We start from the raw sequence: 19,964 nt of genomic DNA, 5'->3' as shown, positions 1-19,964 counted from the left end.
AGGAGTGCAGCCTCTGGGCATTCTCGGCACACCAAAATTTCTGCAGACCTGCTGTCTCTGCAAGCAAGCATCCATTGAGTTGGGCCCAGCTGCTTGCAGGTGCTCAGCACAGATGTGAAAACATCCTTAGAAGTATTTCATCACTGCCTTTACTCTTTGTGAAATTCATATCCAGTGGTAGATGGTTCCAGTGACATGACAATGAATATTCTGTTCTTTTAAAAGAGATGAGGTGGGTGAGGAACTAACTTCTGTTGGTGAGAGAGAGAGAGATACAAGCTTTCAAGCTATGTGGAACATTTCTTCAGATCTGAAAATTCTCAGCTAAAACCAAGGTGGGATGGATTTTTAGTGTTTAAGTACTTAACATGCAGTTCAAGGTCCATACAAAGAGAAATGGTCACTTATTCCCTCTATTTTAAAGATACTTTTAAATAGCTAAATAATTTGGCTAATGTCAGTGCTCCTGCTCTGAAAATAGAAAGCAACCAAATCACAAAATGATCCAACATGCAACCTTTTCTGACATTCTTACAAAAGCATTCAAAGTGCAGATTACCAGTTCATCATTATTTATTTAGTGATGACAGTACACCCCACCTTATACAGTAAACACAAAGGCCCTGTGCCAAAGGACTGACAATATAAAGGTTTGATCCAACAAGTGTAGCAATCATACTGTTAGGTGCAAAGATCTGCATTAACAAAATCCAGTACACGTTGTAGATCTGAAGATTTAATCTTACACTGAAACACATTTATAATGTTTACTGTCAGGGATAGTTCCACAGGAATCAGTGAGACTTTCTAACCAAAGACTACCCAATGAGGGGGAAAGCTTTACATGAATAGTCCTAATAGAAGAAAAACAGTCCTTACTGTGAAGGAGCCAAATCAACATAATTTGATGGCATTCAAATGCAAGTAGATAACTTTCTACTTTTTAGATTCCCAACTTTCTAATTGCATAAAACCCAATTCCACCCCTGCCCCCATAGCTCACTCTCCCTGCCTTCACTCACTCATTTTCACCTGACTGGCTTGGGGACTGGGGTGCAGGAGGGGAAGACAACTTCTGGGGGTATGGGTTCTGGTGTGGGGCCAGACTTGATAACCTCAGAATGCAGGAAGGGGCTCTGGGAAGAAACAATGGGTTGGGATGTGAGAGATGGTGAGGGCTCTGGCTGGGAGTGCGGGTTCCACAGTAGTACCAGGGATTTGGGGTGCAGGAGAAGTTCCAGGCTTGAGAGTGGAGCTGAAGGGTTGGGGATATGGGAGGGGGCTGTGGGCTGAGGCAAGGGGTTGGGATGGGGGAGGAAGTACAAGCTCTGGGCTGGGGTGCAGGTTCTGAAGTGGAGTAGAAATAAGATATTCAGGTTGTGGGAGGGGACCCCAGGTTGGGGCACGAGGTAGGGGGTGATGGTTCTGATGTGATGCAGGAGATGAGGGATTTCGGGTGTAGGAGGGGGTTCCAGGGTGGAGCTGAGGGTTTTGGACTGTGGAAGTTGGCTCTGAGCTGGGGCAGGGAGTTGATGTGCAGGGTGTTCGTGAGGTCTTCAGCTGGGACTCTGGGACAAGGATGCGGATGACAGGGTTGGGGTGTAGGAGGGTGTTATCGGCTGGGACTGAGGGGCTCAGAAGTGGGAGGGGGATCAGGGCTGAGGCAGGCTCCAGGATGGAGCAGCAGAGGAAGGGCTTAGAGTGCAAGAGGGGGCTCTGGTCTGGGGCTCAAGAGGGAGATCAGGGCTGTGTCTGGGCTTAGGGGGTGAGAGGCTGGGGATGATGGTTTAGGATACAGGAGATTTGGGCAGTGACTGTGGGGTTCAGAGGGCAGGAGGGGGATCAAAGCTCGGGCAGGTTGTTGGCTGTGAAAGGGGGTTGCAGCAGGAGGAGCACAGAGGAGCCAGAGATGAGACATGCTGTTGGTTCAAGCTGAGTGTCACAGAGGCCAGCAGGGAGTCTATCATCCCTGTTGTGAGGTGCCACCAACTGGCCAAAAAAGCCTGGTAAGTGATGCTTACCAAGCCACAGGGTCCCTTTTCAACTGCGTGTTCCAGTCCAAAATCAGACACCTGGTCACCTTACTGTGACTGAGTAGTCCTACTGGATCAATTGGGATTAATCATATGCATATAGTATTGCGTCTGCATCTATATGTTCAGGATTGGAGCCCAAGATTATAAACACCTTGTGAGAGAGACCATGTGTTATTGTATGTTCTGCACATCCCTGAGCACTGCTAGGGCCTGAGCCAAAGCCCTGTGAAGGTCAGTGGAAAGATTCTCATTCATTTTAAGGGATTTTGGAACAAGTTTGGTTGGTGCTCAAGAAAACAGTAAGTAATAATTGTAATAATTTGTGTAACCTGCCACAACAGGCAGGTGTTTACTGGAAGCAATTTCAGTGTTACTGTAAAGTAATTATGCCAGGCTTGCCAATCAGAAGAAATAAATTCACGTCAAATGTTTCCTGTAATAAACTCCAAAGCAGCGAGAGAGAGCATGAAAATAACAGTAGGTGACCAGTGTGATTTTGTATTAAATAGACACTAAAATGTAACAGTTTTAATTATTTTATTTAGAAAATTAGTAGGCATGCCTAACAGCAGGGCACCCTAATGCCTTATGTCTGTAGTGGGCAACCTGTGGCCCATGGGCTGCACGCGGCCCACTGGGATTGTGTGTGTGGCCCATGAGATACTGACTGTGTCTACACCAGCAAGTTCTTTCAAATGATCCCATGGAGCGTCCACGCACAAAAAAATGTTCTTTGGAAAGTCAATCAAAAGAACACGGTGCTCCTTTTGAAATCACTCTTCCTTTCCCATTTCAGGAAGAGTGTCCCCTTTCCAAAGCTTCATTCGAAAGAAAACATGCATGGATGCGCTGCAGGGCCCTTCTTTCAAAAGAACAGTCTTAATTTTTGATCCATAGCCAATTCTTTCGAAAGAGCGGATGCTCTCTAGCGGAAGAGCAGATCATGCTTTTGATCGGCTTTTTTGCATGTGGACACTCTCTTTCGAAAGAAGTTCTTTTGGAAGAGATTTTCCAGACGAGCTTCTTTCAAAAGATCTCTGTAGTGTATCCATAGCCACTTTGTTTACCATTGCCCACATGCAGGGTTGCCAGATTCCATTGATTTGTCTGCATGTTTCTTTTTTTTTTTTACTGGTGCTATTAAAGTGACACACATGCAAAGCAAAGGCATGTGAGGTGAGGTGCATGCTGATTGCACGCATTAACTGTGAGAGCTGTGAGCCCCCTCAGCAGCCAATCAAAGGGCTGATATGGCTTAAGTAGCATCCCCAACAAATTCAAAGTACAAAGAGACTGTTGGCAAAACTACCCTATCCCAGGAGACTATCCTGGTTTCAACTATCTGTGGCCTACTAAGATGAAGGAGGGCCACCCATGCAGCCTTTCACAAGCCTAGGCTGCCCATTACGGCCTTATAGCAAAATAAGGCCCTGATTCCACAAAGTACTGAGCCCTCAAACCTCTGTTGAAACTAATCTGAGTAGAAAGCATTTAATCCCACAGTGGATTAGGCCCCAAGAAATAATGGAGGTGGGAGTGGTTGCAATGTAGCCTTTGGCTATATGCGATCAGAGTACTTAAGGTGAAATTGCGATAAAGCAATTCACACTGAATAGTCCCTTACATCATTGATCTTAGTGGGATTATTTGTGAGTGGGGGTAAAGGTGTGATAATCTGGTTTTAACTTTTGTTTACTTAAAATATTTGTTTCTTTTAAAAAAAATGCATCTACTCAGTTGTAGGCACATATACAAAGAGTCAGTAAAATACAGACAGCCGCCAAAGACTAATGTTCCCATGAACACCATCTTCAGATGCTAAAACTAACTTTTTTGTGCCTCATTTTCCCCATCTATCTGTAAAGCATTGACATCCTGAGATGAAAAGTGTTATATAAGTAGAGAGTATTAATAATTATGATTTGGGGCAGCTTTGGATGCAACAGCACAGGCAAGTTATAAGCGTAAGATACTCGGTTACTGTACAGGCTACCTGCTGGGCACACCACAATGAGGAAGATTTCTCATGTAGCTCATGGGCTGCAGGTTGCCCATGACCAATATAAGGTGTGAGGGTGCCCTGATGGTAGGCAGGCCTACCAGAAACAGTTTAGAGAGGCTCCACAGAGATGCCTAACTTTGTCCTGCAAACCTGGGTGGGGAGTGAACATTCTAGGAAGACAAAAAAAAGTAGTCCAGTAGCACTTTAAAGACTAACAAAATACCTATAACTAACCAGTTGTTTTTTCACTCTTTAAAGTGCTACTGGACTGCTTTTTTGTTTTGATAGACTATAGACCAACACGGCTATCTCTATGGTAGGAAGAGGAGTGGGCACAGTCTTTACTCTTCCTCTCCAATGTACTAGCCAGCATGCAGCTGAACAGAAAGGGGAGTAATCTGCACTTGGTACACTGCCGGTGCCATTTACTTGTCCTCTGGAGCAAATGCGGACCAATTGGAACACTGCTTTGGACATGGGAAGCAAGCACAGAGCAGTGAGATCACATCATCATACAAGCCTGGGAGGATGAGCAGTGGCTGCAGAACTCTTGTATGAGGAAAGCCACATTCACAGGACTGAACTTTAATGGTATCGCTGCCAATCTGCCTTAGGCATTGTGTTTAAATTGTCATCAGTCTTTGAACATCAGGAATGTTAAGAAATGAAAAATATTACATGGTGCCTTGGCAGAGCTGTAGTTCTTGGAATTACATCAAATTACCTTGTCTGAAGTACTGAGAGGACAGGATTGGTGATCTGGAAGGTGCCTACAGGTGTCCTCTTTTGGCTTGCTTGCTGATCTTTGCCATATACTACCACTTGCTTTGAACAGCTTCTTCTTGTTTTTTTAATCTGTTATTTTAGTATCACACATATTGAAAAGTTTTATAAACTACACACTGTGTTATTGTTGTTACTGCTAATGTTCCTTCCAAAGCCCCCACTGAAGACGGTTTACTACCAGCAAATAGATGTATTAGTTGGCTTGATACGTTAGTCCTGCTTGATACGTCACAGAATGAATACCACTTTACTGAAATAACTATTAGAGCGTTAAGATTTGGTAATATGATTGTGTGTATTTATTCCTTTGATAAGGGCAACAATATTCGAAGCCATCAAACACTAATTTTACTGTTTGATGGCACCATTTAATCCTAGCCATGGGTTGCTATAAGAAGAATTAAAATATAAATAAAGAAAGCATGATTCCCGCCCCCCCTGCCTTTAATTAAGATTAATGTTGCAGTGATATTCTGCCTCAAAATACAATGGATCAGAATGAGGAAACTGGCTTTAGAACAAAAAAATGTGGTGGTAGAGGAAAAGAGAGAACAATCCATTAAATATGAACAGCCAGATGTGGGGTAGATAATTTCCTGCAGAAGGAGTGCTTCTGCCATAGTGTGGCAAGTCACTCAAGGGTTAGTATTGGGTTTAGAATTTTAATATATGCTCTAACTTTGCCACTAACTCTGCAGAGAAAAAGCATCTGCCACTGTGATGCCCAATCACCCAGTTTTGTGACATGGGTTCGTACTCCTTTGCAGTTCACTTGAGACTTAATGGTCTTGAATAATTTTCAAAAACAAGTCCTGTTGCACCTTATAGACTAACACAGTTTGGAGCATAAGCTTTCGTGGGCAAAGACCCACATCATCATTGAAAAATTCAAACTCCCTGTTTATTCTTTTTCCCAGAGCATTTCTGAATGTGAACAGCATTGGTCCCAGTATTGTCCCTGGGGACACTATTTACTTCTTTCCATTCCCACCAGTTATTCCCAACCTTTGTTTCCTATCTTTTAAGTAGAGTGCATGACAATGTTTTTGGAGTCATCCTAATGATCCTTAGTTTAATGACAAGCCTTTTGTTATCTTAATCACCGTGCCTCTGGCCATAAACAACTCCCTATCCCAAAGGCTGTGTTTATTCTAGCCTCAGAATTAATCACACATCAGAGGCTAGCTATGCTGCAGTTAAGAACTCTGTCTAAGGCTTGGGTGAGTAGACCCCTGGTACAAACCCCTCCTTGCCCCTCCCCAACCAAGTTGCACCAACATGAGTTTCAAATATTCTCTAACTTCACAATTAGCAATTTCATGAGGAAGCAAAAATGAAGTAGAGTAACAAACAAGGAAAGTGGGCAGCTTTGCCCTTAACCTTGCAGAATGGCCACAATTCATATTTCAGACAAGTCCATTTTTTTTATTCAACAATGTGTGTTCAAAGTTGTATTATTCAGGGTCTCCACTAATTTTGCAACAATATCTGCTTATAACGTATGGAGGGTGAGAGAGAAGTGACATTTCTGTGGCAGCAGGAACTCAAGTGACTACTTGCTGACTAGCTGCTCTATGTCGGATATGCCTCAGTATAGCTGGGATGCCTTCCTCGCTTTGTGGAGTACACTTCCTGTTTGTTTTTGACTCAGACCTTTTTGACTTACCTCAAAAAAGATATATTGGCATTAGAAAAGGTACAGAAAAGGGCAACTAAGATGATTAGGGGTTTGGAATGGGTCCCATATGGGGAGAGGCTAGAGAAACTGGGACTTTTCAGTCTGGAAAAGAGGCGATTGAGGGGTGATATGATAGAGGTATATAAAATCATGAATGGTGTGGAGAAAGTGAACATAGAAAAATTATTTACCTTTTCCCATAATACAAGAACTAGGGGACACCAAATGAAATTGATGGGTAGTAGGTTCAAAACTAATAAAAGGAAATTTTTCTTCACACAGCACACAGTCAACCTGTGGAACTCCTTGCCCGAGGAGGCTGTGAAGGCCAGGACTCTATTAGGGTTTAAAAAAGAGCTCGATAAATTTTTACAGGTTAGGTCCATAAATGGCTATTAGCCAGGGGTAAAGTATGGTGCCCTAGCCTTCAGTACAAGGGCAGGAGATGGATGGCAGGAGATAAATCACTTGATCATTGTCTTCTGTTCTCCTTCTCTGGGGCACCTGGCATTGGCCACTGTCGGCAGACGGGATACTGGGTTGGATGGACCTTTGGTCTGACCCAGTATGGCCATTCTTATGTTCTTATGTTCAGACTGGATTAACACAAGAGTCCATTATATTAAAGATTCTTTTTATAGGAAGAAAGACAGACAGTGTTCAGAGCGTAAATAAGCATCTCTCTCTCTTTTCAAAGATGTTGCTTCATCTTCTGTCCTTCCTGGGTGTGAGCTGTTTGTTTTGTTTTAATTTGGTGATTTTAATGGGTCACAGTATAAAGTAACTAATTTCCAGATAATCTACTTATTGTACCATTAGACCCCAGGCGTGGAATCCAGTACCTACAAAAGAATAGGTTTGCAAGATTATTCCCTAGCTAGGTCAGTCTACTCATTGTTCACAGCCGTCTTATTGATATTGCAAGTGTAAGTGGGAGAATAGTCCCGCTGTTGTGGGCATTTTTCTTGGGTTCTCCACTACCCTGGTGAAATGGGCCAGTGAAAAGATCCAAGTCTCTGCTCCCACTTCCTTTACCCAGAAGCCTCCCTGACCCAAGGGCTCCCCTTCTACTGTCCTGTGTAGCAGAGTCTGGGTAAGCCCAGGATTCATGGGGGCTCAAATCCCAACCTTTCACCTAAAGTAGGGGTTAGGGTGTCCCCATTCCAGGGTCTGCTCTTCACATTGAACACTTTCCCGACCCACAGATGATTACATACAGTTCAAAAGAAATACAGTGTCATAAAATTAGAAAAAGATAACATGGAAAACTGGAAAAGGTTAAAGGAAAAGCACATTACTCTTATCTATGGCACACAGATACCTCACAAACAGCATCTCTGGAATACCAGGGCAGGGTCAGTCTGTTCCTTTTAGGTCACAGGCCTCCTTCTCAGTCCCTGGCTGTGCTGCAGGTCAGACACTTGCTCTGGGTGGCAAGACCCTTCTCCCCAGCATCAACCCTTCCCCAAATTGGCCTGCAAGGCGTCTTGGCTGGAGGAGTCCCCCTGCTGCTGGACTTCTATGGGCTGCTCATCACACCCAAATCTAGCACGCTCCAGCTCTACTTTCATCTGCACTGCCTCCAGCTAGCTCCTGGGCTGCTTCTCTGGCCCAGAGTAGGTCTGCTCTCCACACTGTGTCTGAGAATCTGCCCTCTATGCTATGTCTCAGGCTCTCTTCTCCCTGCTGTGTTTCAGTATCTGCCTGCTGTGTTGCCCTCTGGCTGAGGCTCTACCCCTAGCATGGCTCTGCTCCCTGCATTGTGTCTCAAGATCTCAAGCTGAAGCTTTCTTCCCAGCACAGCCCTTCTGCTGTGCTGTATCTCTGGCTGGCATGGCTCTGCTCCCAGCTCAGCTCAAGCATGTTTCCTTAGTTTGGTCCCACTCAGTCTCTCCCAGGCAGATCCAGCTCACACAGAGGATGGGACTCCCCTGGCCTCCTGACTCCCTCATTATACATACGTAAATACATACATACCTCATCGACCTGGAAGGGACCTCAAGAGGTCATTGAGTCCTGTACTCTGTCCTCTCAGCAGGACCAGCCACCCTCCAACAGATTTTTTTAAATTTATTTGTCCCAACCCCCCTAAATAGCTTTCTCAAGGATTGAACTCGCAATCCTGGGTTTACAAAGCCATTGCTCAGCAGACCTGGGCTGTTGGCCTTTTCATATTATTTCTGGGCATTGTCAGTCTGAGTCCTGATTTCACATGGACCCTCCCCTTTCTTTTGAACTAGCCAGCCAGAAAAATCCTGCTGAGTTTTAGTAAGGGGCTAACAGTCTCTGCACACAAGCCTTGTGTCAAAAAGGGACAGGCTGAACATTGTAGTATTCTTTTCTTTCCAAGCAGTGAATAAGCGGTTCTTTGCATGTGGTTTAACAAATGCAAAGTTTAATTGAGTCTAGTTTCAAGCATTCTTTCAAAAACAATCACACTCATCAAGATCATGGTTGGCATTGCTAAATGTGAAGTTCCAAAGATTCCTTACTAAGTTTGCACTATAAATCACCTATTAAAGTGAATGAGGAAACAAAGCAATACCATCAGCCAATTCCAATGCACAAAAATGCTATAAAATTGATAATTTACACTTGCGTAAATTACACTGTAGGAGATTTGCAAAGGTACAAATTGAAGTTAAGCATTTAACTTTCAATGACACCCAGTTGTAATTGAGTGCCTGATTAGTGACTTCCCTTTATGCATTTGAAAGATTACCCCAATTCAAAAACTTTCATGGGTGCTGCGTCGATGACAGCAAGCTAGCAAAGTTCGCTCCTTTGTAGGATTACATGTAGGGCAACAATGTACGACATGCAACTTTGTTTATAAAACTCAGTCTCCCCATTTCTCATCTGATTAAGTTTTGCTTCATTTTATCACAGTGGAGAACACAAATGGGCCAGAGCCCCACTCTGCAGGGAGCTGCATTGAGACCAAATGTAGTCCATATCCTGAAGAGCTTACATTGACAAAGATAGGATGTAGCAGGGCACAGCAACATCCTTTGGCTCTGGCTGGGCTATGTGACACTGTCCTCATCCACAACTATTTCCAATATGGAGATAGTGTATATCTTCAATTCAGCAGCACTGCTGTGGGCACCCACATGGCCCCACAATATACCAACATTTTTATGGCTGACCTAGAACAACATTTCCTTAGCTCCCATTCCCTAGGACCCCTACTCTACTTATGCTACATTTATAACATCTTCATTGTATGGACCCATGGTAAGGAGACCCTTGAAAAATTCCATAGGGATTTCAACAATTTCCACCCCACCATCAACCTCAGCCTGGACCATTCCACTCAAGAGATCCGTTTCGTGGACACTACAGCACAAATCAGTAATGGTCACAGAAACACAACTCCATACCAGAAACCCACTGACCTTTATTCCGACCTACATGCCTCCAGCTTCCATTCAAGACACATATGTCTACAGCCAAAACCTAAGATACAATCATATCTGCTCCAATCCTACCCACAGAGGCAAAAACCTATAAGACCTTTATCAAGCATTCTTAAAACTTGATTACCCACCTGGGAAACTAAAGAAACAAGTTGACAGAGCTAGATGAATAGCCAGAAGTCACCTACTGCATGACAGGCCCAACGAGGAAAACAACAGAACACCGCTTATCGTCAATAGCCCTCCTCAGCTTAAACCCCACCATCACATCATTGACAACCTATACTGGGACATGATCCCTCACTCTCACAGGCCTTGGGTGACAAGCCAGTCCTATCCTACAGGCAGCCACCCAGCCTACCATAGAAATACTAATCCAGGAGCCTATCCCTGCAACAAACCCCATTGCCAACTCTGTCCACATATCTATAAAAGTGATACCATCACAGGACCTTTCCACATCAGCCATGCCATCAAAGACACATTCACCTGCACGTCCACTGTGTGGTATATGCCAGCAATGCCCCTCTGCCATGTACATTGGGACAAACCAGTCTCTGTGCCAAAGGATGAATGGACATAAATCTGATATCAGGAAGTGGAATACACATAAATCCATAGGAGAATACTTTAACTCTGGAGATATTCAATCATGGATTTGGAAGTAGCCATTCTGCTTCAAAAGAATTCTACCACGAGATTACAGAGGAAGATAGCTGAATTAGAATTCATTTACACATTTGAAACATTTAAACTAAGCCTTAAGAGATCTTAACTCTCATGCTTTACAAAGACAATTTCCTCAACTTTGATATTCATGAGAATGGGACACATCCCAGTTAATTCTCTTCATAAATTGGTCCTACTAGTGACAGGTAACCTTTTTTCCCCCCTTCTTCTTTCCTTTGGCCCCCACTCCCACCCCCACTGTTTAGAACCTGGATTTCATTTGTCTATTCCAATCATCAGAAGAAGTGGGCCTTGCCCATGAAAGTGCTTATTACTAGGTCTACAAAATCACAGAGAACCTAGGGTTAATAACTATTGGTGCAATATATTCACTGTGTTTTCCTACTACCATTTACAGTGACTCTTCACCACGTGCAGGCGGGAAAGAAAGGTTACCTACCTTCTTCTGCATCAACTTCCTACCTTTTCCCGATATTTCTTCTTCTCCAGCTTCCTTCCCCTGAGATTTTTATGCAGCTCCAGGCTAATTAGGCAGCAGCTGTCTCTGCTTACCCAATTAGGACCAGGTTTTCTTCTGCCAGCTCTAATTTATCCCTCTAAATGGGAGCTGGCTTGACAGGGCTGAATCAGCAGCCCTTTGCTCAGCACCCATTCAAAAGCAAGTAGGTGAATTTTTATAACAAAATATCAAAAGAATAAACTAAAACAGTGTTAGGTAAGTTGAAGAACATAAATGCCTTGGCCTACCAATCTGAGAATTATTTCTGCTAACACCAACGTTAACGGAAAAACTCCAGGATTGTGCCTTTTGTGCCTGTGCCTGGAGATTTCTTGTCTGCTGTATTTTTTTTCAAGTACAGTAAAACAAATTTCAACATTTTTCATTAGCATACACCACACCTTAAGAGAAAAACCTTTTTCTAGATCATTCCCCCCACCACTCACGTTTGTACAGACTATGGCCTCTCTGTGATTACATAACATCCCAATGGCAATGACAGTAATTGCATATGTGAAAAAATGATGTTAGGAAAGGATATAAGATTTTAGTTACTTTGTGATAAGAAAGTTGGAAAAAGGGAGAACACATGGCAAGACAATTCACTGTGGACCATCAGCAATATTCCACTGAGCACAAATGGTCTACGGATCACAGTTTGAAACCTCTACAGTATAAAGTTGTGTACTCAAAATAAGTACTGTGGAAATGCAAATTCTGAGCCAGCTTCCTCTGCCCATCCTCTAGTCCCTGTACTCTCACCCCCTCTATCTTCCCATAACTCAGAATGAAAACAAGAAAGAAGTTATGGTCACTTTCTAATGCATCAGCCATCTGATGCAAGCAGCTCTTCTGTATTTAGGATTAAGAAACACTAATTATTATCCTGACTTATCAATTTGTATAAATGGAACTAAACCTCACATCCCTCATGATAGCATAATAGACTTTAAGGCTGTACATCAAATTTTCACTAAAGTTACCAGTAACTATTTTATTGAAGTCTAGATCATTATATTAGACATCTTCAAATGCTAAGTATTTAGTGATGTCATGCCATGGGAAATTCACATTTTAGTGTTCTTCAAAAAACCTATATGAACAACAAAAGGATCATCTGCTCAAAAAAGCAAGAAACTTTGGGATGCAGCTAGAGAGGGCTTTCTAAACTTTTTCAGCCTAATCCAAATAGAAAGCTTTCTATTAGCTGCAATGGAAATTGGGTCTAGCCCTTGCTATAAAGTGAAATTAAAAGTTTTTCATGTGGAATTTCTGGTCTTTTCTTACCGTAAGCATTTCTAAACAAAACTGTAGTCATAAATGTTGTCAGTCTGAATTCTAGAGCTAAAGTAGTGGTATATGGTTTAACGTATACATTTGGGGTTCTTTCAATATCACCAGAAGGTGCAACTCTCAGATTACTTAGATCTTTTTCATGGATATTTTTACTCCTTAGTTATGAAAAGGTTATATATAATTAAGTTAAAACTTGTGCCTGTAGCCTGTAACCTGAAAGCTTGGAAGTAAAATAAATACTTTGAATTAGTTTTGTAAAATCAGGAGTTTAAAGACGGTAGTAATAATGGCTTCAAGTATTAAAAATTGGTACTAAAATTCATGAATAGCATTTAAATCCAACAGTAATGATCTGTTTTCTACATTCTGTCCATTCACTGTAGACGAGATCATCAGCTGATATAAATCAGAATAGCTTACTTGATCTGCCCCATGTATTACAGCTATATAGCATATGGCACCTGCAGCATATTAAACCCGGTATTACATCTTCATAGTGCTTAGATATCTTTAACATCATGGAAGAACAGGAAGTCATATAATCTAAAACATTTCAGATAATAGGAAGGCTTTAAAAGCTCTGACCCTGCATTCTTTGCTTATGACAAAACACTCAGTGAAGTCAATGAGTGTTTTTCCAGAGCACTGGCTGTGTGATAAAGCCCAAATTGTCTGGATTTGGAGTACTTTTAAGTTAAGAAATCTCTTTCAAACATCTTTGATTTCTGTCTCTGGTACATCCTAAGAGTTCTTCACAGCAATTTAAATTATTCTAATGTGTTGTGAATTATCAGAGATCCATCTATAAAGAAAAGAAATACATACCTTGTATGTACCCATAGAACTGAAATTAGTATTAAAAGCCTGGACCTATATTCCCTTAATTAGGGATTATTTCATTATAGCTAATAACTATTGTGGTATTGTCATATCTTTTGACCATAATTTATCCAGTGCTACAGTCCTCTGATAACTTCTCACCTTTAAATGCCAAATTTAATGGAAAATTGCCCTTTTATTGTGTGTACTGCTTTACCAGCTCACAGAGAATTTCTTCTGCAAAGGATCTTGAATGCTGTTAAACCCTATTTATGACTTTAATAGCTTTGCATTAATGAAAAAATCAGATACCCTTTATATACCCACCTCAGGGGTTCAACTAGATGTTCTATTGATGTGAAATAGAGCCAAATTGATTTCTGCTAAAAATGAGAAAGTAGTAAAAACCCAAACAGCCTGTGGATAATAAAATTACTTGTTTTATCACAAATATTCACTGCTAACTTTATCAACACAATCCCTCAAATGCAAGTCCAAGGCTGAATATTGCCCAAGTATAGATGGATGTCAAAAATGTGTGCAACTGAACAAAAAAAAAACAATTTGATGAGTTTCATAAAATGTTCAAACTAGAGTGACTATCAAAATAACCACTTCTCTTAATGGCTGATTTAACTCAAGTAGTTCAAAATAGACTCAGTCACCTGAAGTAGCCATTGTACCATGTAGTGTGTCTCAGTCACCAAAAGCCAGGCAAAGAGGGCAGATACTAACACTTCCCAAAATATTTATTCTTAAATTAGGGGAGCTGTTTTCCCCTTACATAATACCCAAAGAGCTCGCCATAACAAACATTACAGAAACTTGGTGTAGTGACAAAACAATGGGTATTATAATACTTAGTTACAAACTATTGAGGATAGGCCAGAGGTTGGGGAGCAGCAAGAATCTATAGACTCACATGGGATGTAAACTCTGACTGAGAAGGGCCACACAGCTGAATCTATCTGAATACAAATCCCAAAGTCTAAGAATATAAATGCATTAATAGGCTCGTACTACCTGTCTCAAGACCAAGAAAAGGAAATCGTGAGCACTGAGAGAAACTGAAGGAGAACTAGAAAAGAAGCAGCAAAAATCTAATACAAATGGGGATAATGATGGCCTTTGGTTACTTGTATATAAACTGGTCAAACGACACAGTGGATTAAATGGATCTCACATGTGATCCAGTGCAGCTGTTCCTATGTTACTTGCACAGTCCATGTAATTAATGCTTATGGTAAGTGCAGTATAGGGAAAACTGTGGTAACTGATAGTATATGTTGATTTCTTAATGCTAGTCCCTGTATTGGCAGCTGGAAAAGGGCAATACACATACAACACTGAGTTTCAAACACTAGATCTCAAATGAGCTGTCTGGTTGGAGGGATGCTGCGGAATGTGAAGTGCAGAGCAGCTCCCTTAGCTGGAAGAAAGAGTTATGACTCTAATTCCTGGGCTGACAATAAATCAAGTGAGCATACCTTTAAAATCAGACCCAGGCCATTTTCATTCCTTCTCTGTGGCCTCCTGATAGCTTCCGTAACCCTCTGTTCTGCTAATACCTGCCTCTGGCTCAAGTTATTTTCTGCAGCTGGATCCCCCAAACCTTAAATTTCCCTATATGACATCCTCTGAGCCTCTCCCCCCCTGCATGTTTTTTCCTTTTTTCTCCTCATCGTTCACTTCCTTGCACTTGCCTGCACTATTTCACCTCTTCTGCCCTAACCTTCTGCACCCCACCAGGCTTCAGATGTCTCCCACATCTTTACAGATCTATTGTTTAACTTAGCTACGTTTCTACTGGCCCTGAGGATGTGCACACTCTGGAGCCTGATACACCATCCCACACTCCACTGCATCCCGGACCAGACCAGCAGCACAAGGGGTCTAGGTCCAGCAGAGACAAATGACTGGAGAGTGAGTGTGCTTGTGTTTTAGGGCACCAACAGGAAGGATACAAGTTTGAGCAGGTAACTGTGAGGAATCAAAAGGAACCACTGTGAATGGATGGAGACTTTTTTGTTTCACACATGTGGCTGAGCAGTGACATGTCCTATGTTTATCAGAACTATCAAGGTTTTTGTACAAATTTCCCTAGTGTTCTCTGGAATGTGATCGAGAAGCAGTGTCAGCCCTCTCTTCATTTCCATCCCCTCCTCCAAAAAAGTCATATTCTGGATCTGCCCAGGGGCCAGAGGGTAACTTGGTGGTTAGTAGTAGGTGAAACCTTTGTGGGATAACAGATATACGTGCAGTTAAGATGGATGCTGAAATACTCACATCCATCAAATTGTACATGTGAATGCAGAAGTCACCATTCAGACTTGAAAACCATATTGGTAAAGATTTGACCTGAACATTTCAGTAAGTTCTTTCAAAACATCCAACATAAATATAACAAGCAAAAAAAAAAAAAACCCCAAACACCTTTTGCTGACTCCTTTTTTTCAGGCTTTATGGAGATGCAGAGAGACCACAGTAAAATGTTTAGACATGGATTCTTAACTCAAGCACCTTAAGTACAGTAATTCTTAAAGGTCACATGTTTTTATATTAACCAAGGGACTGGTAGGATAAAAATAGTTCCATTTTGATCCTTCCTTAAGAAGAAAGCAATTTTGTTGAGCTTTATCAGCTTGCCCATTTTTTTTCCAGTTCAGTTTTCATGATTAGTAAAAGGTGAATATTTAATCTGGATTGGTTTTGCTCAGTAACTTATTTCATAACGATCTTACACAGGATTCAGCCCCTTATTATTGGTGACCAATGCTACCTTTCAGAACTTTTAATTAATTTAAGATAGATCAATGTAAACTTTAAGACTAATGAAAATATATGTTATATTGCCCTTTTTGCATAAATTGACCAGCCAGAGACATAACTTGTGGAGGAGTTGCTGCTGTAACCTGCAGACCCGATGATGGCAATGGGGGTCTACCAACTGCAAGAGGAATACAGGAAACACCAACCAGGGGAAGGACTAGCATTATACCACGATTGAAAGAGCTTTACAGACATCAGTTGATGAAGCCTCCGGCATCATTGTGAGGTAGATGTGTCTTGCTGTACCAAATCTTTAGGCTGTGAATTTAAGCAAATACCCCACATTTACTCAATGAGTCTGTGGCAAAGTTGAGCCTATAACTCAGCAGGCCTTACTATCAGCCCTCTAGCTGCACGACACACTTTAGTACACACATTTGACTAAATACATATTTTTATGACTTCTACTGTTATGAACTTTTTCTTGTTCCTTCTGCTTTATATGAGACCACAAAAAGTCAGCAAGGAAACTTACTGTGTGCAAGGCAAAGCAGAATCACAGGAATGCTGGTCTTTAATTAACAGGAGTATTGTGGTTCTATAAACCACTTTTGCAAGTTACCCACTGGATTACAAATTTGGTGCACATACACGAGTCTCATCTTTCTTAAAATAAAATGTGTCAATATCATAACTTTGTGTTCACCTCTTTTGGGGGGAACAAGAATATGAACAAACAATTACATCTTTGCCTCCCTCTCTTCTCACCTCGTATTACTGAGATGAGCTTGTTCGATTTACACTACCCAGGGAGGACTTTTGTATATTGGCCTGTCTCTTTTGATTTCATGTAATGAGTATTAATTTTTGTGAGATTTCTAAGCCATTGTAGAAGAGCTGCTTAAAAAAAAGGGGGGGGGGGAGAAAAAGAAAAGAAAGGAAGAGCCTGCATGTTGTAGTATCTTCCTCTGTCAATATTTTTTTTTATTAGCATTGTGCCATAGAACATTCTAATAATAGGAACAGGGTACTTGTACATAATTTTAAAAGACAGAAGAAAAGACAATGATAAAAACCAGAGCATAATGAATTCTGGATCATGTTTTAGGTTCAGGAGTATACTGAAAGTGCAACCACTATATATTGCAAATATCACACTGGTCTAGAAATATAAAAAGTAGTGAAAAAAGACATTGTTGCGTGAGACATGCAGAAAGAGCAAGAATAAAAGACACAAAGGTAATTCAGAGATTGGGGGAAAGACTAATTTATGAATATTTGATTATGTCTTCAAACAAATAACTGCTAAGAAAGAAACACATCACAGCAAAAGAAAGAGAAGAGCAAGAGAAAGAAAAAATCCTCGAACTGAATGAAGTGGATGATTCAAAAGGTCCTGATTCACAAAAGCATTTAAGCATGTGCTAAAACCCAGCTCTGTGCAGATAACCACTTAAATACATGCTTATGTACTTTCCTGAATAGAGAAGCTTTCCATAATCAGGACCTGAAAGAAAGCGAAAAGGCTGACTTAGAATACCGCTTGCTTTACATGCAACTCCAATGAATTCTGAGTTTTGCCCTTTGTTAATTCTTGTGTTTAGAACTAGAAACTCCTGAGAATTTTATTCAAGAAAAAAAATAAAAATAGCAGTTCACAGAAGAGATTGCTTATACAATAATATCATTCACATATCAGTACTTGAGTTACAAAACAGTAGAGAGGAGCAAAGGAAAATGGTGACTCATGCTGCTAGGTAGGATGCATGGTTAGGTTATCATATCATACAGTCTCTGGTAGCCTGACTTTCTAATATGCTTGTAAAGAATCACCAGTTTATTTTTGAAAACAGAAAGTACCATTTATGTGGTTGAAAGTGTAGAGAGGGAAGAAGTTGCTAGTAACCTATGGAAAGCCTTTTTTTCCAAATCTGCCAAAGATAACAGAGTATTTCAATTTCAAACACACAGTTCACAGATGATAACAAAGAGTGCTACAAAAGTTTGGGACTTTCTGATTCAGGATCAGACACAAGTTAAAGCAGCAAGGTTACCACGTTGTGATGTAGTATGCATACCCCCATGCCAGGCAGGAAAGGGTTAATTCAACACTGTGGCCATGTCTACACTAGCAAGTACATTCGAAATTGAGGTCGAAAGATGGCCTTCTTTCGAAATTCCCCGCAGAGTGTCAACAGCATCTGATGAAATGAGTCTGTGCTCACGAAAGCTCATGCTCAAAACTTTTCTGTTAGTCTATAAGGTGCCACAGGACCCTTCGTTGCTAACACACGCACTGAGATCTTTCAAAATTAACTTAGAAAGAAAGGGGCCATTGCGTTGGTCGGTCCTCCATTCCCACGATGGGAAGAGCAGACCACTTTGAAACCTCTTTCTAAAGAGAGCAAGTGTAGAAGCTCTGTGGACATCTCTTTCAAAAGAGGGAGTCCTCCATGGTGCCAGTCAGCTGGCAGGCAGTGGTACTGCTCACAGCACAAGTGGAGCTCTACAGCTCCAGCATCGAGCTGCATTTAAAGACACAGGCTCTCACAAACCCCCAGGCAGGAAGCTGAGAATGTGCAGGCAGCAGGGAGCCCACCATTCACCCCAGCTCCATGGTGGAGCTGGAGACTGAGACAGAGATGGTGATGGAGGGTGAGCATGGCCTGGGACCAGCAGCCAGTGCCAGGTGCCCGCAGATGGTCCGGCACTTAGAGACCATCAGTGATGATGAGGGCTCAAGCAATGGCGGCCTCCTTATCTACATCACATCTGGTCCATCCAGCTGGGCCCCATCCACCTGAACCTCGCCCGACTTCCTGGAGGGACCCACAGGTAGGTGTTGTGCATACCAGCCACCGTGGGGCATAAGGAGGGGCACTCAGTTCTGCCCAGAGTGTCTGTTGGCCCCCCAGTGCACATGGAACCCAGACAGCCACGCTCCCTGGGCCCTGGGGGCAGACTGACGTATGGCACTTGGCACCATGCAGGCAGGACAGCACCATGGGCCACAGAGCTGTGGATGGACCCGGTGGGGAGAGTTGAGGGGGGTTAAGGTGGCCCATCCCTGTGCCATGCATGTGGGGAACCCTGCAGATATCTCTGGGGCCCCAGGGTGGGGAGGGGAAAGGCAGGGACTCAGGGGCAATCACACAGAACTAATGGCCTGTTCCTCTCTTCCCTTCTGTCTCCACAGCTCCAGCAGCCAGCAGCTGCAACAGCCCCATCCACGGGCCAGAGAGCCTAACTGCAGAGGGCGAGGGGGAGCAGCCCAGACCCTGACCAGGGACAGCCTGGGGCCATCACCGGGCTGTCCACCAGCATCACCAGGACAGGGAGGAGGAGAAGACAGGGGACCCTGCCCACACTGCAGCCCTGCAGAACCTCACCAGCATCCTGAGGGAGTGGCTCGCCATGGAGTGGCAGGCCTGGGACTGGGTGGCAGCCAATTTGGATGCCCTCACTCAGGCCATGACCACCCACCTGGTCCCGGACACCGCCCCCTCACAAGCCTTTAAAGGGGAGGCTGTCGACAGCCTTGGAAGGGCTTGGCTGCCATGTGACTCTGCCCTTGGTGTTTCCTGGCCCTGTACTTTTGAAAGAGCACCCTGGGACATGTGGTGCTCTTTGTCAAAAGTGCAGTGGGGCCTTTTGAAGGGGTAACTAGGACTTTCACTCTCCATTTGCTAGTGTGGACATATTTATACTAGTTTACCCACATGTATATCTTTATGGATCTGTCCCAATAGACACAGACAACATTTTAGGTTCTAGACAATATTATGGCTATAGACTATATAGACATCAGCTATTTCAGAATTTGCTAAGGTTTGTTCTCCCAGTCCCTTATCTGCATCTCCAGAAAATGGACACTTTTGTGTACCTTATCTGCTTCCTGCCTTTCTGCACAATGCATTGTTCAGAGAAAACTGTGCTGTCATGTATAGACATTAAAAAATGTAGCTTGTAA

General features: G+C 42.5%; 1 long non-coding RNA gene across 1 annotated transcript; it reads left to right on the top strand.

Moving 5' to 3' along the window:
- The first annotated feature begins 321 nt into the window (after nucleotides 1–321).
- Nucleotides 322–19,943, top strand: LOC142013021 (uncharacterized). The gene is made up of 3 exons (XR_012645526.1): nucleotides 322–335; nucleotides 16,101–16,280; nucleotides 19,191–19,943. It is a non-coding gene; the product is annotated as an uncharacterized LOC142013021 (long non-coding RNA).
- The last annotated feature ends 21 nt before the right edge of the window (nucleotides 19,944–19,964 follow it).

This window comes from Carettochelys insculpta, chromosome 5 (genome assembly GCF_033958435.1).
Source record: "Carettochelys insculpta isolate YL-2023 chromosome 5, ASM3395843v1, whole genome shotgun sequence".
Lineage (NCBI taxonomy): Eukaryota > Metazoa > Chordata > Testudines > Carettochelyidae > Carettochelys > Carettochelys insculpta.
This window is presented reverse-complemented; position numbering and strand designations above follow the sequence as displayed.